The 26339-nt window shown below is 41.6% G+C and overlaps 1 protein-coding gene across 2 annotated transcripts in view; it reads left to right on the top strand.

Moving 5' to 3' along the window:
- Positions 1 to 26339, top strand: part of SMYD3 (SET and MYND domain containing 3) — a 747085-nt gene that overhangs the window by 546043 nt on the left and 174703 nt on the right. Inside the window, exon 1 of one of the 2 annotated variants that reach the window (XM_040263615.1) lies at positions 22265 to 22269. The exons of the other annotated variant lie outside the window; for it this stretch is intronic. The gene's annotated coding sequence lies outside the window, so the exon portion shown is untranslated. Of the gene's footprint in view, positions 1 to 22264; positions 22270 to 26339 lie in introns of those variants that run through there. 2 annotated transcript variants of the gene reach the window in all.

The raw sequence follows: 26339 nt of genomic DNA, 5'->3' as shown, positions 1-26339 counted from the left end.
TTTATATGATTCTATTTTCTCTCCTCTTAGCATACCCATTAAATGTCTTTTAAAGCTGCATTTTAGTGGTTGCCCTAGAGTTTGCAATGTATATTTACAACCAATCCAAGTCCACTTTCAAATAACTCTAATACTATTTCATGGGTAGTATGTGTAGCTTATAATAACAAAATAATCTTTTTTTGTCTTCCTGTTCCTTGTGTAATTGTTGTCATTCATGTCATTTATATGTAAGCATATATATATATAATGGAATGTATTGTTGCTATTTTTGAACAAGCTTTTGTTAAATAATTTAAAAATAAGAAAGATAAAAGGGTTTTTTTTAAATTTTATTTTACCATCACTTATTCTTTCTTCACTTTTTCCTTTTTCACATAGATCTGAATTTCCAACGTATATCATTTTCCTTTGCTGTGAGAACTAATGTTTCTTGTAAGATGGGTCTACTGGAAACACATCCTGTCAATTTTTCTTTGTCTGAAAGAGTCTTGATTTCTCCTTCACTTTTGAAGGCTAATTTCATAAAGAACAAAATTCTAGGTTGGTGTTTTTTTTCCCCTCTCAATATTTTAATATTTCACTTCACTATCTTACTTGCATGGTTTCTGAGAAGTCAAGTGAGTTCTTTTCCTTATTCTTCTATAGGTAGGGTTCTTTTCTCTTCTGATTCTTTCAAGTTTTTTTTTTTTCCTTTATCTTCGATTTCTAACGCTTAGATGTGATACCTTTAGGAGTAGGTATTTTGGACATTTGTCCTGCTTGGGCTCTTTGAGCTTCTGGAGCTGTGGTTTGGTGTTTGACATTTAATTTTGGGGAAATCCTCAGTCATTATTGCTTCAAATATTGCTTCTGTGTCTTTCTCTCTTCTCCTGGTGTTCCCACCTCATGTATGTTATACCTTTTATGGTTGCCCCATAATTCTTGGATATTCTATTCTATTTCTCTCCTTTGCTTTTCCATTTTGGAAGGTTCTTTTGTCACAGCCTCATGTTCAGAAATATTTTTTTCTTAGTTATGTCCATCAAAGGTTATTCTTCATTTCTGTTACATTGGTTTTAATCCCTAGCATTCTTTTTTGATTCTTTCTTAGTTTCCATCTCTCTGCTTACAATATCCATCTATTCTTGCATGTTATCTACATTTCCCATTAAAGCCCTTAACATATTAATCAGTATTTTGAAATTCCTGGTCTGATAATTCCAAAATTGCTACCATACCTTATTTTGGCTCTGATACTGTTCAGTCTGTTCAAGCAGTGTTTTTGTGTGTGTGTGTGTGTGTGTTTTTTTTCTTTTTATTATGCCTTGTCATTTTTTGTTGAAAGTTTGATGTGAAGTAGTGGATAAAAGGAACTGCTATAAATAGACCTTTCGTAAAGTCTGAGGCACTGGGGAAGTGTTCTGTAGCCCTGTGAATTTTAAAAATAATTTGTTGTTTTTGGTTGCAGAGTCTTCATTGTGGTGCACGGGCTTCTCATTGCGGTGGCTCCTCCTGTTGCAGGGCACAAGCTCTGCAGTACGGGCTTTGGTAGTTGTGGCACACAGGCTTAATTGCTCTCAGGCATGTGGGATCTTCCCAGACCAAGGATCGAACCTGTGTCCACTGCATTTATAGGTGGATTCTTATCCACTGCACCATCAGGAAAGTCCCTGTAGCCCTGTGATTAGGTCTCAGCCTTTTGGTGAACATGTACCCTGGGCTGTGGACCTCGCCAGTGCTCTTCAGTTTTATCCCCTCTTTCAGGTGGAACAAGATGGCTGAATTATTCAGCCAAGTTGGAGTAGGATATTTCCCTTCCCGAGGTCATTTATTCTCTGATAAAACCCCAGCAGGATAGGTTCTGGTAAATAGTTTCTCCCAAGGCCAGGTCTTGTAAAGAACAGAATTCTGTGGTGTTTATCAAAATGGTTCCTTTTCCCCTCCCTCTGCCAGAAACATGAAAGGATTTTTCTCAAGTACTTACTGTGAGGCTCTGGTCTAGCCCTGGGAGGTAAAACTCACAAAGGTGTGGGGTCCTCTACCCCTGAGTCCCACTAGAGTTTTTCACTCTCAGATTTGTCCACACTGTGCTTCCAGCAATTTATCAATTACCGTTTGGGTTTTTCTGTGCCAGCACTGGTTTTCATGGAGGTTTCTGCTTGAGGGTTTCTGTTTGCCTTAGGTTGTGATTCTCTGTATCTATCTTTCCAGTTTGGGGGCAGCTGTCTGCCCTATGACCTCACTTCTCTGAGAGTTTTCAGCAGAATCATTAAATTTTCATTTGTTCAGCTTTTTACTTGCTGTTAGGATGGAGTGGCAACCTCTAAGCTCCTTACACGCTGAGCCGGAAACTGGAAGTCTCATCCGATTTTTAAAACAGGGTTTTGGACCTTTTTATTTTCCTGAACAAAATGCCAGCAGCTGGACCTGCATAGACATGCCATGGTTTCTAGTCTTATAAGAATTTATAAAGAAGGACTTCATGTCTTATCCAGTAAGCCCCCTGTGACTCTTGTACATTTAAAGTAAAATCCCAGTTTCTGGCAAGATCTGAAACTGTAGCTTTTTGGGTTTTGTCACATATTTAAAACATCATACCAGAAGTAAGCCCATGAGAGGCATTATTATATATTAAGGGCTACTGTGATTTTTTTTTTTGCTCCCATGGATGTTTTTAGAAACCTAATGAAACATTGAGATGATTGGTTTTGCAGCTGTTGAGGTCAAACCTTAGCCCAAGATTTTGTGTCTCTGTTTTCTCTTTACCGTTCAGCACAACCAACACGCAGGGTTCTGTTTCTCCTTCCCCTCCACCTCATCTACTTGACATGTTGATAGGAGCTTGGCCAGGCTGCCTGGCAACCGAACCGAAAGCCATATGGCTTGTTCAGTCAGAAAGGATATTCAGGAATAAAATAACCATGTGGATGGCCCTGCACTCACGGAGGCACTGAACTTTAGAAAGAGTGTTTTGATCACCTAGTCCTTCCCCTTGTCTCACAGTTCTGGAATCAATGTTAGCAAAATTGTATTTCTGACAACACCAGGATTCTCTAATCATTTTGTGTAGAGTGACCTTGCAAGGTAAGTGGTAAAGAGAGATGAGGGAACGTGAAACAGTGAGAAATTCAGCCACTTGCTTCAAGTCCCAAAAGTAGTGGTAAAAACAGAGAGCAAAAAGTGAGATTTGTAACTTGCATCTCACCACGAAGTCAGTGGTTTTGAAGCATTTCTTCTTCTCTCCCACCCAAAGAGTCTCCCACTTGACTTTCTTTAGTCAAGTGTTGGGAAATACCTTATGTGAAGTAGATGAGAGCAGCTACTGGCCCACATGGGAGGCTGTGTAGTGTGGTATAGTAGTGTAGGGGAGAGACTCCACAGTTGCACTGCTTAGGTGCCTCATCTGCAAAAGGATGATGACCACTGTCCCTGCTTCAGAGGGTGGCTATGAAGACAGAACAGTGCTTGGCTGTCTTAAGTCTATGATTCATCCATCCTTTCATTTGCACATTCAGAAGTTTTCATTGAATATGTTACTATATTCTAGGCTCTATTTTAAGCACAGGGTTATGTCCCTGAAGAAAACAGGTAGACATCCTTGCTTTATTGACATGTATACATTATCATGTGTAAAATAGATAACTAGTGGGAAGCTACTGGATTTAAGCACAGAAAGCTCAGCCTGGTGCTCTGTGATGACATGGGCCGGGGGAATGGGAGGCCTTGATAAATAACAGAGACCACCACAACAGTATAAAGCAATTATCCTCCAGTTAAAAAAAGGCATTCTCATTATAAAGATTCTGCCTGGTCTGTGCTCAGTCATGCCCAATTCTTTGCGAACCCATGGACTATAGACCGCCAGACTCCTCTGTCCATGTCCTGTCTTTTCTAGGCAGGAATACTGAAGTGGATTGCCATTTCCCTCTCCAGGGAATCTTCCTGACCCAGGGATCAAACTCACATCTCTCTTGTCTCTTGCAATGGTAGGTAGATTCTTTACCACTATTCCACCTGAGGATCCCTATTGGTGGTGGTGGTTTAGTTGCTAAGTCATGTCTGACTCTTTTGCGACCCCATGTACTATAGCCTGCCAGGCTTCTCTGTCCGTGGGATTCTCTGGGCAAGAATACTGGAGAGGGTTGCCATTTCCTTTTCCAGGGGATCTTCCCGATGCAGGAATCCAACCCAGGTCTCCTACATTGCAGGCAGATTCTTTACTGACTGAGCTATGAGAGAAGCCCGGGAAGCCCCGTTAGTGTTGGTAAAATAAATGTAGGGGGAAAAGACCTGTAGGTCTCTCTCCTCTCTCTTCTTGGCTCCGGGAGTTCTGAGGGTGCAATGTTCAAACCACTACAATAGGTCAGGCATTTTAACAGCTAGAACATCATTCAGAGCTAGAGAGGGGAGGGGGAAAAAATGGTGGGATCATATGACAGCATTTAAATTTTCCATTACTGCCATAAACCCTCCCAGAAATATCAGGTAGAAGAGAAGGAGGATTCCTCTGTTTGAGGGTCCAGTTTGGATAGCTGATTAGTGACTTGTCCACCTTGCCCTCCTTGGCCATCTCGGATGCTCACAGCTGTGTGTCTTGCTTTGTGTCTTATGCAAGCTGAGAGCTGTAGGATGGAAGGATGAGAAGGAAATTTAGATCCAAAATGCTGACAAGGTGAAGTGTTCTCTAAGGACTCGTCCCCTTTAAAAACGAAGTCATAACCCAGATAACTTTTCTTAGCCAGCTGATGTGGGGAAAGTGGAAAGCTCCAGAAAATTGTTTGGTTGAAAATTATGTTCTTAGGAGTGAGGGTTGACTCGGTTGAAAATGAGCCTGTACATCTCTGCAGAGAAGCATGAGAACCTTCTTTGTGTAGAGCCTGAGAGAAACCTGAGTGGATAATGAACCCTTCCCAGGTGGCGCTGTGGTACAGAACCCGCCTACCAATGCAGGTAGACTTTAAGAGATGCTCGTTCAATCCCTGGGTCATGAAGATCCCCTGGAGGAGGGCATGGCAACCCACTCCAGTATTTTTGCCTGGAGAATCCCATGGACAGAGAAGCCTGGCAGGCTGTAGTCCATAGAGTCACACAGAGTTGGACATGACTGAAGCAACTGAGCATGTAATGAATCCTAGTTTGTGATTATCTTCAGTTCTTAGATACCTACAAACATCTTGCATCTTATCTAACTCTGCCTTCCCTCAGTAGTTTTCAAAGCCATCTGGTAGCATTTCACCAAACTGAGTGGATTTTTGAGGGGAATTTTTTCTTCTTCTTATTGTCACCATTTTAAGGGGCTAAATACCATCCAGGAGACCTTTGGCATTCACATGGACTGTGTCTTGGGGCAGCTACAAATCTCCAAATGTAAAAATACCATATAACATGTAATTTTCTGTTTTTCTCTTCCTGAAAAATGTAAAGTGTAATTGAGAAAGTTAAGCAACCCAGATATGTAATGATTCCATAAAATCAGGATTAAAGTAATTTATAAAATTACTACATGGCTATTGTTTAGACTGATTCACTTCTATCACCAACATCGGTCAGTTGGTTTTCATATTAGCAGGATCATTTTCAGGCAGGAAAAAAAAAGTTTTTTCCATTTTGCCCAAATTTCTGCTTTCATTACGAAGAGCCAAGAATAACAGAGCGTATGAATCAGTCACTAGGTAATGGACCTTTTCCTGTGGACATCAGGCTTACAGTAAGGAGAATTCAAATATCTTTCTCAATAAAATAGCAAATGATCACATATCATGTATGCTCAGCATCACATATGCAAGTGTAAAACCCATGAATACTAAGTGTCTACTGTAGTGCAACAGATTAAATTTTGTAAGCTAATACCTATTTCCCCTTGGATTTGGATGTTACCTGCATTCATTTGTTTTATTAGCTTTTTCCCCCCAGAAGTCATCCTGTCCAGTGCTCTCAAGTAAAATACGTAGATTTTACTCAGTTTTTTGTTCATGTCGTACCTTATCGTTTAGAAAGAGCCATCAGACAGAGAAAAAAGTGTTGGTGCAAGATAATGAGTAGGGGGCTTTGGACAGTAGTATGTTACATGTTGTTGCTTAGCTGCTAAGTCGTGTCTGACTCTTTTGCGACCCTGTGGACTGTAGCCCGCCAGGCTCCTCTGTCCATGGGATTTTCCAGGCAAGAATACTGGAGTGGGTTGCCATTTCCTTCTCCAGGGGATCTTCCCCACCCAGGGATCGAACTCCGGTCTCCTGCATTGGCAGGTGGGCTCTTTACCACTGAGCCACCAGGGGAGCCTAGTATGTTGCTCAGAACACAGTAAATGATGGGAACACAAATAGAAAGCCTTTCTTAGAGTGGGAGGACATTTTTCAGGCCATCAGTTGACTGCATTCACCCAATTCTCTTTTCACCTTTGATTTTATAAATGGGAAAAGTATGTATCTCCCTAAAGTCACACAATGGAGTCAGGGCTAAGACCCAGGTTTTCTGACTCCTGTGTCTGTCTTCTTGTTATTATGCCATGGTACCTTCTGAGACGCTGGCTCATCTTCGTCACAGAAATTTGGTCAGGAGTGGTCACGAACCACAGAACATCTGAGCTAGAATGGGTGTGTTGTGTCATCTGTACCACTCCTCGCTTGATGTTAGGAGTTCTTTACCACCCTGATGGGTTATTATCTGGCTCCTACTTGAACACTGGCTCATGAGATGGACGGCCCAGCTCTTACAGATTTTCTGTATGGGGATCCCAGTTAGACTACCCTCTGATTTCTGTCCATTTGTCCCAGTTTTCTTCCTTGATGTATCAAGCACTTTCTATTTTTTAGTAATACAAAGTGAAATAAAATGTGTCTCCTGCCCTCCAGGAGCTTAGTAGGGGAAACCCTCAAATAAATGAGTAATGAGGAGCCAGCAGGATAAGTACTCTGGAGGGGTATGTGCTTTGCTGTGCAGGAGAAACATCTAAATCAGGCTGGAACCAGGTGAGGAAAAGCTGCTTGAAGGAGGTGACCCTTGAGCTGGGTTTTGGAATAAGTAGATAAATAGATGAAGAAAGAAGAGGGGGCATCTCAGACAAAGGGAAGAACCTGCGGAAAGGCTCAGAATCATTCTTTAGCACATCGCTTTAGAGATGAGTGTGATGATCTGTACAGCTGGAGGTAGGGAGATTTATGGCAAGTGAGGGGAGAGAAGGTGAGGAAAGGACGCAGGAGTGAGATGCAGCCGCCTACATCGTGTGCGGTTGTGTTGTCAGAAGAGTGTTTTATAGCCTTCACCCCTCTTAGTGAAAATCACTCGTCATGTCCAACTCTTTGCGACCCCACTGTAGCCTGCCAACTCCTCTGTCCATGAAATTTGCTAGGCAAGCATACTGGAGTGGGTTGCCATTTCCTTCTCCAGGGGGTCTTCCTGACCCAGGGATGGAACCCCAGTCTCCTGCATTGCAGGCAGATTCTTTACCATCTGAGCCACCTTAAGATGCCTTCAAATTTAACTTGTCCTGCTTCGGAGCATGATGATCAGAAAACTGTAGGTTCAAATCCTGACACCAGTATGAGGCCATTCTAAGCATTAGTTTCTTCATCTGTAGATTGAGGGTGGTAGTAGTTTTTCCCAACTTTTGTTTAGATAAAAGGGTACGTGAAAGCACCTCACATAGTTCCTGACTCACTGTAGCTATTAAAATCTTTCTCCTGTTTTGCTAAAGTCTCTGTAATAATTACACCCAGAGGCCCTACCTTGGCTGGTGTAAACTCTACCTTTAGACTGTTTTGTTTTTGTTTTGTTTTTGGCAAGGATCCTGTCATTTTTACCTAACCACACATTTCTGCATTATGGAGTGAAATTAAATCCAAAGTAAAGATTGCCCTTATTACTTCCTAAGGCTTTGAGAGAGAAAGTGATTAGAAAGGTAAGTTATGATTTTTCCAGATATCCTGCTTTTAGCAGGCTAACTAAGAGAGTGAGATGATGAGGATTTCTGAGAGAGTCAGACAAAAAGGTCAGGGAAGCTACTGGATTTGATTGAAGTATGTGAGGGAGACAGTGTTTATATGATAGATATATTTTGTTTGAAGAAGGATTTTGAACCTACTCAAGTGTAGTAGCAATATGTCTAGAGCAGAAGATATGCTTTAGCTAAAAGCACATGCAGGAAATATAGCCATCCTAAGAAAGACCCAGAGTGTAAAAGGAAGATTTGAATTATTTGCAGTGAAATGGAAACTCAAATTAGAAAGGAAAAGCCTTGCCTGGAGAAAACTTGAAGTTAAAAAGTAGGGATTGCTACTCGCTAGCCCTGTCCAAGGATCTTTATCAAGAGAGGCAAGGGAGATGTGGAGGAGGAAATGAGACTAGCGGAGCCATGGGAAAGCAGGTGAGGGAGATTTAATGATGAAACGGAAGTGAAGGAAAGGATGATGTGTGTGGCTTTGTATTTGTATATTTGCTGTGTCAGAATAATGACTTTTCCCCTTCCTTCCTTCCTTTCTTTCCATAGCAGCCCCCTGCCTTTTTTTTTTTTTTTTTTTTTGCTAAATAATCAGGTCTAAATTATGACCATGGTAAAATGATGACAGCAAAACTCAAAGTGAGATGAACTTCTATGAATAATACTCAATTTCATGGAAAAACTTGTCTGTAGTTGACAGTCTTTTCTTTATCTTTGGATTTAATCCCTTTTCATCATTTTCTACACCAATTCTTTTGAAAGTAAATTGACTAGTGCTGCAGATAAACATATACTTATTTGGTTTGATGTAATTTGTCTTCCCCTGCATCTCCACCAGCAGTGTTATCCTGAGAATTAGTTTCTATTTCGGTAAAATGAGAAATAGACAAATAGCATGCTGGGATGGTGATCATTTTTTCTAGGTTTTGCTGAAGAGCTGACATCAAATATGTTAAAAAGGCAAAAGGCAGGGTAGTTCAACTGCCTGAAAATGGGTCTGCAATGTTCACAGTGAGAGACAGATCATTGCCTAAGAGAATGTAGTTATCACTAGAGCAAGTCAGAGCTTGAGATGGGTAGGCAGAGAATGGAAATTCAAAGGTCAGTTCTTACCACCATCCCTAATCCTTCCCAGGTGTAGCAGAGCAAATTGATTCAGAAGAAGAGAGTAGCAAAGGAGATGAGGAAGTATGGGGGAGAGGGTGGGTTGCAGAGAGCGAGGAGGGTGCCTATGAGCCACAGTGGTTTGTAAGGGCTCAAAAGTAAGCAGGTGGAATTAACACCATCAAGTGTAACACTCCATCCACCTAGCTTGTGGTAGGCATTGTTGTTTACTCGCTCAGTCGTGTCTGACTCTCTGTGACCCCATGGGCTGTAGCCCACCAGGCTCCTCTGTCCATGGGATTCTCCAGGCAAGAATACTGGAGTGGTTGCCATGCCCTCCTCCAGGGGATCTTCCCGACCCAGGGATCAAACCTGGGTCTCCAGCTTGGCAGGCAGATTCTTTACCACTGAGCCACCAGGGATTGCCACATTGCAGTTTCCACTTTGTTCTCTCACTTGCTCGGTGCAGTTTATCTAAGTTGTCAGTTTATCTGAGTACCTGTCCAGTGCCAGCCTTAGGGGCTAACCTGATTTTGTGAATAAATGTCTCAGATATTTGCTGAGCATATGAGTGTGTGTCGTGTGTTGGGCTTGCAGGGGGAGGCCATGATGAATCAGTTGTTGTTTTTCCTCAAATCCATTTATCTATTTAAAAAATACTTATGAAGACTTACTGTGTGCCAGACACATTAGTAAAAGCACAAGTGTGGAAAATATCTTGATTTATTTACATATCCTCCTGATAAGAAACATTCAGGTCAATTGCAGTTTTTACATTTATAAATGTTACTATGGACATTTTTCTTGTATGTCCCTCCCAGAGCTCCTTTGCAGGAGGTTGTCTTAGGTAGTGAAATAAACTATAGCTACACACATTAACATATGTGAATCTTAGCATAATGTTGAGCCAAAACCAAACATATATAAGTTGCAACACAGTAATAAATCAGTATGATTCCATTCATAAGAAACCAAAAGCATGAAAAATAAACATTATGTTGTTTAGGGATACATGCATACGGGATAAGACTATCATAAAAACAAGGGAATAAGTTACACAAAATTGAGACAGCAATAATCTCAGGAAGATGGAGAGGGAATGAGATGGGGGAAGCACAAAGGCTATTGTACTGTTCCACCCATACAGGAAACTCTGGTCAATTTCTGTTTATTTAGTGAGTAAATGGAACCTTGACATACATTTATATTAAGTATCATATTTATATTTTTGATATATATTTAATTTTTACTTAAAATATTTTTAGAGGGAGGTGTGGATCGTGACCTCAAGAAATTTACGGTTTATTGAAATAGAAAAGACATATTAGCAAATAAATGCCACAAAGTGCTTGAGAGATATGACTCGTGGTGTTCAGTTGCTTATAGTCCCGTGTAGAGATTAATTTTTACATAATTTCAATTACACAGTTTCAATTCAAAGTAGAATATGATAAATGCCATAGGAATAAAGTGCTATGAGAGTATAGAGAAATAAAATTGATAGGTTATAGGAAAGCTTCTTAAAGGAGGTGTCATATAAGCTGGATCTTGCAGGATGAATAAAATTATGAGCAACATAGATGATGAGGGAAGAATTTTTTTAAAGAGGAGATACTGTAGGGTTTCCCCCGGTGGCTCAGGTGTAAAGAATATGCCTGCCAGTGCAGGAGACGCTGGTTTGATCCCTGATCCGGGAAGATCCCACATACCCCAGGGAAAAAAGCCCTGGGCCACAACTATTGAGCCTGTGCTCTAGAGCCCAGGAGCCACGACAACTGAAGCCCGAGCTCCCTAGAGCCTGTGCTCTGCAGTAAGAGAAGCCGCCACGGTGAGAAGCCTGCATTCCACAGCTGGAGAGTAGCCCCCACTCGCCACAAGAAGAGAAAACCCTGTGCAGCAGTGAAGACCCAGCACACACACACAAAAAGCAAACCAAAATAAGTAATAAATAAATAAAATCATTAAAAAATAAAGAGGAAACGCTGTAAACAAAAATGTAACATCTCTTGAGCACAGGACATGGCTGAGGATGACAACGAGGCCAGTGTAACTGAAACTTACAGTTAGTGCTGGATGCAGAGGGAAGAAAGGATGCGGCTAGACTCGGGACCTTTAATGTCATGCTAAAGAATTTTGTCTTTATTCTGCAACTACTCAGTGGATCTCAGATTTCTCTTTATCTTGGTAGCATTTTGAAGAATGGATTGGAAAAAGATGCAGGGAATGGGAGAGTTCGCAGAGAGCATACCTTGGAAAGTTGCAAGCAAAAGATGAAGGTGTAAGAAGTAGTGGAAATGGAAAGAAAGGGATGAATGTGAGAGCTGACACAGAGGTATGACCTGATTGGTAATTGAATTAGGAATGATCCACCACTTTCTTTATCTTACCTTTTTGTCCCGGTTTTACATTTACTCTAATTTTCTTGAAGAGATCTCTAGTCTTTCCCATTCTGTTGTTTTCTTCTATTTCTTTGCTTTGATCGCTGAGGAAGGTTTTCTTATCTCTCCTTGCTATTCTTTGGAACTCTGCATTCAGATGCTTATATCTTTCCTTTTCTCTCTTGCTTTTTGCTTCTCTTCTTTTCACAGCTATTTGTAAGGCCTCCCCAGACAGCCATTTTGCGTTTTTGCATTTCTTTTTCGTGGGGATGGTCTTGGTCCCTGTCTCTTTTACAAGGTCACAAACCTCCATCCATAGTTCATCAGGCACTCTATCAGATCTAGTCCCTTAAATCTATTTCTCACTTCCATTGTATAATCATAAGGAATTTGATTTACGTCATACGTGAATGGTGTAGTGGTTTTCCCTACTTTTCAATTTAAGTCTGAATTTAGCAACAAGGAGTTCATGATCTGAGCCACAGTCAGCTCCCAGTCTTGTTTTTGCTGACTGTATTGAAATTAAAAGATGCTTACTCCTTGGAAGGAAAGTTATGACCAACCTAGATAGCATATTCAAAAGCAGAGACATTACTTTGCCACCAAAGGTCCGTCTAGTCAAGGCTATGGTTTTTCCAGTGCTCATGTACATATGAGAGTTGGACTGTGAAGAAACCTGAGAGTGGAAGAATTGATGCTTTGGAACTGTGGTGTTGGAGAAGACTCTTGAGAGTCCCTTGGACTGCAAGGACATCCAACCAGTCCATTCTAAAGGAGATTAGTCCTGGGTGTTCTTTGGAAGGACTGATGCTGAAGCTGAAACTCCAGTACTTTGGCTACCTCATGCGAAGAGTTGACTCATTGGAAAAGACTCTGATGCTGGGAGGGATTGGGGGCAGGAGGAGAAGGGGACAACCGAGGATGAGATGGCTGGATGGCATCACGGACTCAATGGACGTGAGTCTGAGTGAACTCTGGGAGATGGTGATGGACAGGGAGGCCTGGCGTGCTGCGATTCATGGGGTCGCAAAGAGTTGGACACGACTGAGCGACTGAACTGAACTTCCATTGACTCCTGCATCAGTCCTATCCTGATCTGCATCCTTGTATTTCAGTTGCCACATAACAAGCAACTCAGGAAAGGCATTACCAACTGCATTTTACCTAACATCTTTAAAACATTTATCTGGGGAAGATTAGCAGTATTTGCAACAAATATTTATACTGGGGCAAATGGGTAAAGACTAAGGAGAAATATACTTTTCCTAATTACAGTGTTGATAGCTCAGGATTTGATCACTTATCTCCAATTTAATCACATCAGTGCCTTAACATGTGCCACCTCACGCGCTACCTTTTTTAGTTTCTTTTCACTTAAAAGTATTACATCCATTGGGATTCCCTGGTGGCTCAGATGGTAAAGAGTCTGCCCGCAATGCAGGAGACCTGAATTCTATCCCTGGGTCTGGAAGATCCTATGGAGAAGGAAACGGCAACCCACTCCAGTATTCTTGCCTGGAAAATCCCATGGACAGAGGAGCCTGGTGGGCTGCAGTCCGTGGGGTCGTGAAGAGTCAGATACAATGGAGTGACTTCAGTCACTCACTCATTACATCCATTAGCTGTTTTATTTTTAATTATTCAAGGTAAAGAGGATTATTGTGTTTCAAAAAAGTTAAACAGAAAAAAATCTCTTACAATTTCAATGAAAATCATTGTTGAAAATCTTTCTGAAGTTCTAGGGGCCTTAGTAGGTACAACTTACTAAACACATTTTAACCTTAACTTGGTGTTGAGCTTCTAGGCTTCATTTATGGTATGTAGTACTGTAGTTGAAGAACAGGACCAAAACTAATCACATAATATACTTCATATTATTTACTGTTGTTCAGTCACAAAGTCATGTCTGGCTCTGTGACCCCATGGACTGCAGCGCGTCAGGTCCTCCCTGGCCTTCACCATCTTCCTGGGTTTACTCAGATTCATCTCCACTGAGTCAGGTTTTTGTTATTTTTGCTGTTCATTCTTGAATACTGAACCCTACATGTAAGCTTGTGTTCCTGACATTTTCTATCCCTACTGCCTCTCCTCAGAATAACATCCTGAAAAATATTTTTAGTTTATTTAAAGATTTTATATAGTTGGAGTCCAGCATGTCAATGTAGACAAGTTTCCCAATTATAGTAAATTCAAGTACAGAAGGAAAACATCTCACCTTACTTTGTTTCTTTCTCCAAATACACTGGACCAAAGAGGTCTAACTGTCTTGAATTCCTTTTTCGGGAAATAAAAACACTGTACCCAAAGGTATTTATTTTTATCACTTTCTGGGGTGTTTTGGGGGATTTCATGATTACATGCTTGCCAAGCTCCTTTGTTTTAGGTTCCTACAGCCTCCTGCTCAGCCTCTAATTGCTACCTATTCTGTCTGATAACTGCCTTTCTGTTTTGATTCTAGTGCCTTCCTAACAGTAATGATATTTAGTCTTTGGCTTGATATATCATCTGGGTATGCACTGACCCCTGCATAGGGAAAGGTAGTTGTATATGTTCAAAAGGCATTGGCTGGAATGTGACACTCCAACACGTGTAGGGCATTTGGGAATGCCTTAGAGGCTCTTCATTTTAGAAAGAGTTTTACAACTCTCTGCTGCTGTGGGTAGCCAATGCTTTGTTTGCCTTTAGCTTAGTAAAACTTGCTCTGTCTACACTGTGTTACAAAACATGGTTAGTGTGTGTTGACTTTCAGTGTTTCTTTTGCACAGAATCTTTGCCATGGTGGAAGTGATGGGGAGGGGAAATACCTGTCTTTAATCAGTAGTGGGAGCATCTGGGGAGCCTGTATCACAATCTGCTCAGATTAGAACAGTGGTAACAATAGTGCCTACCACACTATACTCTCCCCATTTACCTGTAAGCTGCATCTTCGTTGATCTGCTTCTGAAAATCAACTCTCTGACTTAACTGGACTGAATTATTATCAGGCAGTCGTGTAAAAATCATAGTCTTTGTTCCTATTCCTGTCAGTCTTTTCTTTTTCTTCATGACAAGCCAAATACATACTAGAAATCAGTAATTCTCATACTTAGGTTTACTATCCTTGTAACTTTCTTGTTGTCAACTTACGTTTCCTTAACCTCCTTTTCATGCCTTTTTCCTTTCTATTTCGTTTTTGCTCCATTTCCCAAAATGATCCTTGCATTTCAGTTTTGTGAACTTACCTTTTATTGATAATGCTTTGGTTTATTGTTTCCCCTTCAAATTGTCTTTGTAATAATAATCTTCACATAGGGGTATTTCTGTGTTATTTTCTTTGAAACCAACATTTCTTTTCCTGCCATTGATAACTTACTGACTTTTTTTTTTTTTTTCCACAAACAGCAGATTAATTCTCTACTCATTGTCTCTAAATTCAAAGTTGGAAACCTTACATATGCAAATTCTGTTCTATTTAATTATCAAACTCTGCTTCCTTCAGTGAATATGTTCTGTTTTGCATTTAGATGTTGCTAGAAAATGAGGAGAGAATATGTGCAAAATAAGTCTGGAGGTAAAGAAAGAATCTTTTGGAATTTTATTTTTCATTTAAAAAACTAATTAAAATTGTATAACCCAAGCAAAGAAAAACGTGACTCTTTTGTGATCGTAAGGGTGGACTGTTGGATCTCGCAAATTAGGAAGTTCAGATGTTTCTTCTTTGTGTAGGCAACTCTGAGTGTGATCATTATAAAGGACAATGGAAAGGAAGTGGGGAGTTTGAATGGCCAGACCACAGGCAGCCATAATCTGATTTTTAATAGTTAGGATTTGTTTATGGTCACGAAGAAGTATTCTTACAAATATATCTGAAGAGTATATTTGCATTATGATAAGGTGAGCATTAAGGGGACATTCCACTCTCAGATATTTGTATAGCCAAGGAATGCAGTGCACTGCTGGTCACCAAGGACTCTGGCTGAGGCTTTAGAAGATTACCCACTCTTTGGCAGTGAAGTGACAAGGGTGTTGTAGAAACCACACGCCTTTTCTTTCTTCAAGTCCTGTGTGGTTTCTATTTATGTCTTTGTGTATCTTTCTCATTTCCTTATGTTTTAAGTAGTCTTGAAGGCCAGTACTCTTCTTGAAAACTTACAAAGATTCTGGAGCATTCAATTCCTATCTGTATGACTTGTCAGGCTAATGATGAGTGACTTTGAAATCTGTCTGCAATGTCTCCACCCAAACTATCCTCAAAAGTGCTTTCACTTGATTCTTTAGAGAGAGCTATATGGTAGGTGGGGGGAAAATGTGAGGTTGGGCTTTAAAGTAACAAATTCCTTTCCAGAGGAAATTGCACTGCTTAACTGAGTATTGAAAGAAGATACTGGGAACATATGTGCCTTAGGTCAGCCTCCAGAGTATAGCTAAATTTGCAAGACAGTTGACTTGGCTCAAGTGATGTAACTTTATATCACAATTGTCCTTTGGGTTTTGAGTGACTTACAATAGTCTGTTTTGTGATGACGGATTCAGAAGATGGTGAAAACATCTTGGTGGTGAATGCCTTTGAGTGATAGTAAGAGTCGAGGGGAGCAACCCGGTCTGTTGGTGGGAGAGGATCCGTGAGGTCAGAAACTCAGGGCATGATGTGACTGTGCTGACACAGACATCCGCAGAAACCAGCTGTTTATCGACATCAACTGATGTTCTTCCAGGAACCTGGAGTTCTACAGAGTGATGTTGTATTTTATTCATTCCAAGCTGCATAGTTTTTATAATTTTACATCTCTGAAATTGGAATCTGTTTTATATGACTGACAGCCTAACATAGTTTGGTTGTGTTTTTTTTCTAGTGGTGTATATGATGGTGTATCTTACTAATTATTGAGTTTGTCTTATAGTTAATAAACTGGACAGTAATAATGATCTTGATACTATTCACTAAGCTTCCTGTGTGCCGGGAGACTTTCTGAGGCCTGCATTTATTATCTCACTTAATCCTCACAATTCCTCTGGTTTATAGCTTTCTGATAATTTCTGGTCTTTTTATTTGGGGGCTCTTCCTAATCTAAACTAATTGGCCAATAGTGTAGAAATGCAGTGATGGTGGTTTAGTCACTAAGTCGTGTCTAGGTCTCGTGACCCCATGGACTGTAGCTCACCAGGCTCCTCTGTCTATGGGGTTTCCCAGGCAAGAATACTGCAGTGTGTTACCATTTTCTTCTCTGGAGAATCTTCCTGACCCCAAGGTTGGAATCTGGATGTCCTACATTGCAAGCAGAGATACTTTACCAACTTAGTCACCAGGGAAGCCCATAGGAATGCAGGCACATACCTAATGTAGCACATTTCATCCCACATAAAAAATACAGATTCCCTGATGTTTAAATGTGATCAAGTGGGAGGCAGAAGGCATTCATGAAAAGAGAGAAAGTGACCATGGTTATTTCAGAGAGAGGACCACGTGGGAAGGAGTTCTTTCCAGATTCTGTCTCTGATCCCTCCCTGTGTGAGTGCCTGCAGATACCATGCCAGTCATGTGACACAGTATCCTCGGCCTCATTTTCTCCTTCTTTCTTCAGCCACTTGCTCTTTTATAGCTGATTGATCTTTCTAGACTGCGCTGGGAGAGAGCATCCCTCTCTTTGTGGCACTAATTTGGTGAAGGCAGTGGGCTGCAGTCAGACAGTGGGAGAGTGGAAAATTCAAAAGCCATCCATTTTACTTGACATCTCCCAGCTGGCTTCAGTAATCCCCAGCAATCTTGTGTGTGAATGATCAGGGGATGGGGAGGCCAGACCGCCTCCCAGGGCCGTGGAAGAGCAGTGGACTCATGTGTTTCTAAATTGACCTGACAGATCAGAGTGGTGCCCTGCGTTATTGCAACTTGTATTTTGACATAGTGACTTATAAAGAAATATGGTCAGTAGTCAGGAAAATAATCTTTGGCTGAGGAAGGCTAAAATTTGCCAGAACTGGAGGGAAACATGACCTTTATTTTTACTCACTTGTTTCACCGGGATCACCAGGCGAAATGCTGGAAGGTGTGGCTTTTGCTCCTTGCTCCTGGTGCTCTGGTGCATACTGAAGGTTGCTCAGTTGTGTCCAACTCTTAGTGACCCCAAGGAATTCTCCAGGCAAGAAAACTGGAGTGGGTCACCTTTCCCTTCTCCAGGGAATCTTCCCAACCTAGTGATCGAACCCAGCTCTCTCACATTGCAGGTGGATTCTTTACCAGCTGAGCCCCTAGGGAAGTCCAAGAATACTGGAGTGGGTAGCCTATCAAATTCTCCAGGGGATCTTCCCAACCCAGGAATCGAACCAGGGTCTCCCTCATTGCAGGTGAATTCTCTACCAACTGAGCTTTTGGTACATATAAGGCCCTTAATAAATGAATGAATAAATCCTCATATCTGAAGGCCCTGGTACACCATCCTTCCAGATCTCACCCTTCAGTGAACTCCCTCTCCCAGTCTGTCCTGTGTATAATTCCTCCAGGACCAAGTTTTCTGCTACGATGAACTGCGTTTTGCTGCTGTGTGAGAGCAAGTAAATCTGTCCCAGAGAACATGCACTGATCTCTCTGAGCCTGCTTTTCCTCATCCTTAAAATGAAGGCACAGTACTCATAGCTCATTGGTGGACTGGAAGAGTAGAGGAGATCCAGTGCGAAGCGCTTCCAAGGGCACCACAGAAGTGTCAGCTGGCTCTCCAGCAGTGCACTTAGGTTTAGTCATGGCTTTGCTGTGCTGGAAAATTGTGGGTTCAGTGGTGTGAATCCACACCTTGCATTCCGCTCTTCCGGCATCTCCTTCCTGGTTCTTTCCTTTTTTAATTGAAGTATACCCTTTTCTGGTTCTTCAGAGAAAACAGTTAAATCCTTTTTTCTCCTCTCCACAATATGGAGTGAAAACAAGGTACATATCAGAGGCTTGTGGACCTTTTTAAACCAAGAAAGAAATGTGGTGGGTATTTCCTACCATCTGGCAAAATCCTACGTCCTTATTCCTTTTACTTGTTGGTGTTTCCTTTGTAATATCTGCCGTTATCAGATGTCACCACCTTTAACTTTTTAAAATCAAAGGGGTCTGTATAGGTGTTATGCCAGTTTTCTTCAGTCTTAGAAAACAGATTTTTAGAATTTATGATTAAGTCGATATTTTCCCGCTTTGTCTCAGAAGGAATAAGAAGTTTGAGTTACACATTTGATTCCAGGTTCCGGGTCCCTCTTTTGGCATCTGATCTTCATTGAGCCTTCCCTGACCTGACCCAGCCCAGCTAGTGACCCCTCCACTGGGCATTAGTTCAGTTCGCGTGTGATGTAGTTCATACAACTGTCTTGCCTGCTGGTCTCAGAGTCCTTGAGCGCAGGGTCTGACTGCATATCTTCTTACAGTTCCAGAACCTGTCTATGTGATTTGCTGAGTGACTTTGTTGTAGGAAGGAATGGAGATGGGGAAAGAAAAGTGTGGAAAAGTGGAGGATGTTAAGAGAACTTTTTTTTTTTATTGTACAGTGATGATTGCCTTGGTTTATGAACATTTCTATATAGAAGTCACAAAAGCTAACAGTCACTAATGTAGTCAGTCCATAATCATTCATTTAGCAAACATTTTTGAAACATACTCAATGTATCAGACCTGTCTGAGCCAGGAGGAGAAAAAGGATAAAGTGGAAGATCTACCCTCCTGGAAGTCAGGTGTACAGAACTCATCATAACGTCCTGCATCGATTGTGGCAGTGGATATGTGAATAGCGCTGCAGGAATGCTGGCCAGGGGGCCTCACTTCCCAGCTGGGCAAGTCCAAAGGCCTCCCAGGAGGGAAGATTTTTCAGGTGGACCTCAAAGGATCAGTGGGAGTGCATTCAATAGGTGGGAAAAAGAGAGGGGACAATTCTAGACAGAAAGATTGGCCCACCCCACAGAGACATCAGGGTATTAAGAGTGGAAAATTCAAAGGCAGTGTGAGAGGCCAGTGCCGGGAGAGACTGGAAGATTTGATCAGGACCAGATTCAAGTCCAGCAGTTAGCCTCTCTCCCTAGCCCAGGGCTTGTCTATCTTTTTTTTTTTTCTTTAAAAATTTTTTAGTGTCTCAAGAATCAGCAGAACTTTATTCACGTCCATTCTTTTGCCATTAACAGAAAACTGGAGAAAGCAAAAATGTTTTATATGTTTACAAAGATAAATGACCTCTTTACCCAAGGAAGGTCAAAACCTCAAACAACAACAGGGAAGACCTTTTTAAAGTTCATGCTTCAAACCTAGACAGTTTATTAAAAAGCAGAGACATCACTTTGCCGACAAAGGTCTATATAGTCAAAGCTATGATTTTTCCAGTAGTCATATACAGATGTGATAGCTGGACCATAAAGAAGGCTGAGTGCCTAAGAATTGATGCTTTCAAACTCTAGTGCTGGAGAAGACTCTTGAGAGTCCCTTGGACAATACGGAGATCAAACCAGTCAATCCTAAAGGAAACCAACCCTGAATATTCACTGGAAGGACTGATGCTGAAGCTGAAGCTCCAATACTTTGGCCACCTGATTTGAGGAGCCAACTCATTGGAAAAGACCCTGATGCTGGGAAAGAGTCAGTGCAGGAGGAGAAGGGGGCGACAGAGGATGAGAGATGGTTGGATGGCATCACTGACTCAATGAACATGAGTTTAAGCAAACTCCAGGAGATACTGAAAATACAAGGAAGCCTGGCATGTTGCAGTCTATGGGTTCGCAAGGAGTCGGACATGACTTAGTATCTAAACAACAATATATTGCTTTGTTACTACAGAGTCCCACACCCTAGCCAAGATTAGCAAACTTTATTTTCAGCGATGCATGTTACAAAAGAAAAGATGTATTTAATCTGCTTTTCCAGATAACCCTCCTCTTCACTTTCTGATGAACTCTGAGTGGGGAGAGGGGTCCTTCCTTAGGACTCTCTGTAGCTTACCACTGAAGTGGTACAGGGCGTGTGCTGGTGTTTTATCCAGTCACCAACTCAGGCTCTTGGTCAGAAGAGAGGCTGGGAATAGTACCATTTATGTATTCATTATGCTGTTTAGTTTAAAATGACACCAGAAGAAAGGACAGATAATTACCCTGGGTCCTTGCTTTGAAATCCCACCTGTCTGTTCTGTGTATCTGTTTGTAAGAGTGGCTGGAGGAAGCAGGGGAAAGGCTGATTACCTCTTAGAGAAGAGGGTTGGGCGGGGATGAAGCCATGGTTTACCTTCCCTTTTACTTGACTCTGTGTTTCTGAAGATAAAGGGGCACACCTTGAAAGATCATGAGAGGGACTGTCATCCCAGGGCCTCATTCCATACGCTGGACTACAGGAGTAGAGTTGTGACTCTCTCTAGTCTGGTGTCCTTTCTCCCCTGGCTCCTGCTTACATGGATCAACTGGCAGTGTCCAGGGATCAGGTAGGCGTGGAAGACCACACAGGGATTGACCCACTGAAGTGCTTCCTCAACCGTGGCCATTGCCTGCCAGAAACAGCACCCAAAGCACCCTGGTACAGGTTCGTGCAGCTTATAGATGAGCCCTGCACACTTCAGCCCTGCACACCTGGTCTAAGGTGAAATATATGCTTCTGGGGTTTCACTCCCTGAGATGTCAGGTATGATCAGGATGATAAACCCTCACCTGCCAACATTTCTCCTGAAAAGAAAACTCACCTTAATTTCTACATAGCGAGTGTAACCTTAGCTCACATGTGAATTTATCTTTCATTTGGGGATTACATTAAGCAGTTGGTTAGTGCTCAGTATTACCTTTCACATGGAGTATTTTTCTGTAGTTTTCTTTTTCTCCTTTAACTTGATGGAAAAACACAGATGATTTGAGGCATACTCTGCTCTGTCCAGTTCAGGCTCAGTCGGGTGACACACATTACCTAGCATACTTCATTTAGAAGTGGAGCACTGGAGCTCAGAAAAATTGGCTTCCCTGGTGATTCAGACGGTGAAGAATCTGCCTAGGATGCAGGAGACCTGGGTTCAATCCCTGGGTCCAGAAGCTTCCCTGAAGAAGGAAACAGCAACCCACTCCTGTATTGTTGCCTGGAGAATTCCATGGACAAAGGAGCTTGGCGGGCTACAGTCCATAGAGTCACAAAGAGTTGGACACGACTGAGCGACTAACACACTTTCAGAAAAATTACAGCGAGGAATACTCAACTGCCCACGGGTAGATTTTTGCTCTGTTTACATGGAAAGAGAATAATGAAACTAAATGATCATGTAAGGGAACATTTCTTGCAATTCAGGTCAAACAAAAGAATCTTTAAGTGTGCTCTGTGGAAAAAGTTGAATTCATTGTGGTCATAAACTTTTTGGATAGGAGCATGACTCAATGAAATTTTTAACAGAAAAGACTCTTATGTCAGAGCTATGGAAACCTACAATATCCTGTAATAAATTATTTAAGAATATCATAGTCGTTCTGAGCCTCAGGATGTGGGAGGAAAATTAAACAATGGAAATCATGTTCCAGAACTTTATATTTATATTTTTATACATACTTGACAGATATCTACAGTAAGTGGTTTTTTCATCAGATGACTTATAAGGAGGTGAAATGCCAGGTAATATCCCCAGGGAAAGAACAATGGGCAAATTTGTGAATATCATTTCTGTTTGGCTTTCTACTATCAAGGACAGTTGTTGGATATAATAAGTTCTGCTGTGAGTAAAGCCCTTAGAAAAATGAAAATGTGGGTGGATTTTAGAAAGCAAACATGATATCTAAAGGGGCTTCATTCTTTGAATCCTCATTTGCTAACATTGGGTTGTTTGACCTTGGGGAAAATGTAAAACAGAAAGCCCAAATTTATGATTGCTGCTCCTTCACTTATGATACTGATCTTGCTGTGGATTTTAGCCTTGGCAAGTCAATGCTGAGTATTCTGTATGTCTGTGTGCATGCGTGTGAAGTCACTTCAGTTGTGTCTTAACTCTTTGTGACCCTATAGACTATAGCCTACCGGGCTCTTCTGTCCATGGGGTTCTCCAGGCAAGAATACTGGAGTGGGTTGCCATGCCCTCTTCCAGGGGATCTTCTCAACCCAGGGATCAAACCTGCATCTCTTATGTCTCCCGCATTGGCAGGCGGGCTCTTTACCACTAGTGCCACCGGGGAGGCCCTCCATATGCCTAGGGTACACTGTTTGTGACCACGGCTTGAAATGTGAAAGACACTGTTAAAGTTGTGGAAACATGAATGTAGTACTTGAATGTACTAGGGTCTAGAAGCACACATTTCCAAATACACTGTTATATGGGATGTGATAAAGTAGTTTACTTAAGTAAGAGTATTTATTACCTGGGTTGTATTAGAATACATTTACCAAATCAATAATATTCATTTAGTTCAGTTTACTCACACAGTTGTGTCTGACTCTTTGTGACCCCATGAACTGCAGCACGCCAGACTTCCCTGTCCATCACCAACCCCTGGCACTTACTCAAACACATGTCCATTGAGTCAGTGATGCCAGCCAACCATCTCATCCTCTGTCATTCCCTCCTCCTCCTGCCTTCAATATTTCCAAGCATCAGGGTCTATTCCAGTGAGTCAGTTCTTCCCATCAGGTGGTCAAAGGATTGGAGTTTCAGCTTCAGCATCACTCCTTCAAATAAATTTTCAGGACTGATTTCCTTTAGGATTGACTGGTTGGATCTCCTTATAGTCCAAGGGACTCTGAAGAATTTTCTGCAACACCACAGTTCAAAAACATCAGTTCTTCGGCACTCAGCTTTCTTTATAGTCCAATGCTCATATCCATACATGAATATTCATTTAACACAAAGACAGTTTTTAAATTTTTCCATTGAACAAGTGGTATACATGGTTTAATTTGCTTTAAGTTAGTTTTGTACCCAAAACAGCATTATTTATCAACACATAGTTGTTTTTTTTAATGCTCTTTATTTTGTATTGAGGTATAGCCAATTAACAATGTTGTGATAGTTTCAGGTGAACAGCAAAGGAATTCAACCATATATATCCATTATCCCTGAACTCCCCTCCCATCCAGGCTGACACATAACATTGACCAGAGTTCCCTGTGCTCTACTGGAGGTCTTTGCTCATTATCCATTTTAAATAGAGCAGTGTGTATGGGTGGATCCCAAACTGCCTCACTATCCCTTCTTGCCATCTTTCTCCCCAGCAACCATAAGTTCATTCTCTAAGTCTGTGAATTTGTTTGTTTTGTAAATAAATTAATTTGTATCATTTCTTTTTAGGTTCCCCATGTAAGGGATGTCATGCGATATTTCTTCTCTGTCTTACTTACTTTACTCAGTATAACAATCTCTAGGTCCATCCATATTGCTGCAGCATTATTTCATTCTTTTTAATGCTGAAAGTGAAAGTCACTCAGTTGTGTCTGACTCTTTGCAACCCCCTGGACTATACAGTTCATGGAACTCTCCAGGCCAGAATACTGGAGTGGGTTACCTTTCCCTTCTCCAGGGAATCTTCCCAACCCAGGGATCAAACCCAGGTCTCCCGCTTTGCAGACAGATTTCTTTACCAGCTGAGCCACAAGGGAAGCCCAAGAATACTCGAGAGGGTGGCCTATCCCTTCTCCAGCGGATCTTCCCGACCCAGGAATCGAACCTGCATTTCAGGGGTCTCCAGCATTACAGGCAGATTTTGTACCAACTGAACTCTCTCTCTCTCTCTGTCTATATATATATTTATTTATACACACTATATATATATAGTGCATGTATCTCTTCAAAGTATGATTTTCTCTGAGTATATCCCCAGAATTGGAATTGCAGGGTAATATCATGAGAAACGCTGGACTGGAAGAAGCACAAGATGGAATCAAGATTGCCGAGAGAAATATCAATAACCTCAGATATGCGGATGACACCACCCTTATGGCAGAAAGTGAAGAGGAACTAAAAAGCCTCTTGATGAAAGTGAAAGAGGAGAGTGAAAAAATTGGCTTAAAGCTCAACATTCAGAAAATGAAGATCATGGCATCCGGTCCCATCACTTCATGGGAAATAGATGGGGAACCAGTGGAAACAGTGTCAGACTTTATTTTTGGGGGCTCCAAAATCACTGCAGATGGTGACTGCAGCCATGAAATTAAAAGATGCTTACTCCTTGGAAGAAAAGTTATGAGCAACCTAGATAGCATATTCAAAAGCAGAGACATTACTTTGCCGACTAAGGTCCGTCTAGTCAAGGCTATGGTTTTTCCTGTGGTCATGTATGGATGTGAGAGTTGGACTGTGAAGAAAGCTGAGCGCTGAAGAATTGATGCTTTTGAACTGTGGTGTTGGAGAAGACTCTTGCAAGTCCCTTGGACAGCAAGGAGATCCAACCAGGTCATTCTGAAGGAGATCAGCCCTGGGATTTCTTTGGAAGGAATGATGCTAAAGCTGAAACTCCAGTACTTTGGCCACCTCATGTGAAGAACTGACTCATTGGAAAAGACTCTGATGCTGGGAGGGATTGGGGGCAGGAGGAGAAGGGGACGACAGAGGATGAGATGGCTGGATGGTATCACTGACTCGATGGCCGTGAGTCTGAGTGAACTCCGGGAGTTGATGATGGACAGGGAGGCCTGGCGTGCTGTGATTCATGGGGTCGCAAAGAGTCAGACACAACTGAGTGACTGAACTGAACTGATGGTAGTTCTGTTTTTAGTTTTTTAAGGAACCACCATACTGTTCTCCATAGTGGCTGTACCAATATATATTCCCACCAACAATGTAGAAGGGTTCCCTTCTCTCCATGCCTTTTCCAGCATTTATTGTTTGTGGATTTTTTGATGCTGGTCATTTTGACTGGTGTGAGGGATATCCATGCCAGATGCCAGACTGGATGAAGCACAAGCAGGAATCAAGATTGCTGGGAGAAATATCAATAACCTCAGATATGCAGATGACACCACCTTTATGGCAGAAAGCAAAGAAGAACTAAAGAGCCTCTTGATGAAACTGAAAGAGGAGTGTGAAAAAGTTGGCTTAAAACTCAACATTCAGAAAACAGATCATGGCATCCTCTCTCACCATTTCATGGCAGTTAGATGAGGAAACATTGGAAACAGTGACAGACTTTATTTTGGGGGGGTTCCAAAATCACTGCAGATGATGACTGCAGCCATGAAATTAAAAGACGCTTGCTCCTTGGAAGAAAAGCTATGACCAAAAAAATAGAGCATGCTAAAAAATAGAGACATTACTTTGCCAACTAAGGTCCGTCTAGTCAAAGCTATGGTTTTTCCAGTAGTCATGTATGAATGTGAGAGTTGGACTATAAAGAAAGCTGAGTGCCGAAGAACTGATGCTTTTGAACTATGGTATTGGAGCACACTCTTGAGAGTCCCTTGAACTGCAAGGAGATCCAACAAGTCAGTCCTAAAGGAAATCAGTCCTGAATATTCATTGGCAGGACTGATGCTGAAGCTGAAACGCCAATCCTTTGACCACCTGATGGGAAGAACTGACTCATTGGAAAAGACCCTGATGCTTGGAAAGATTGAAGGCAGGAGGAGAATGGGGGCAACAGAGGATGAGATGGTTGGATGGCATCACCGACTCAATGGCCATGCGTTTGAGGAAGCTCCAGTAGTTGGTGATGGACAAGGAAGTCTAGGGTGTTGCAGTCCATGGGATCACAAAGAGTTGGACATAACTGAGTGACTGAACTGAGGGATATCTCATTTTAATTTTGATTTGCATTTCTCTAATAAGTAGTGATGTTGACCATGTTTTCATGTGCCTCTTGGCCATCTGCATATATTCTTTGGAGAAATGTCTGTTTAGGTTCTGCCCACTTTTTGGATGGGTTGTTTGTTTTGATGAAGTTAATCCTCATGAGCCATTTATAAATTTTGGAGACTAAGCCCTTGTCGGTCACATCATTTGCAAATAATTTCTCCCAACCTGTGGGCTGTCTTTTCCTTTTGTTTATTGTTTCCTTTGCTATGCAAA

The sequence above is a fragment of the Oryx dammah genome, unplaced genomic scaffold (genome assembly GCF_014754425.2).
Source record: "Oryx dammah isolate SB20612 unplaced genomic scaffold, SCBI_Odam_1.1 HiC_scaffold_21, whole genome shotgun sequence".
NCBI lineage: Eukaryota > Metazoa > Chordata > Mammalia > Artiodactyla > Bovidae > Oryx > Oryx dammah.
Note: the sequence above shows the minus strand (reverse complement) of the source record. Positions and strands in the feature narration are given on the sequence as shown.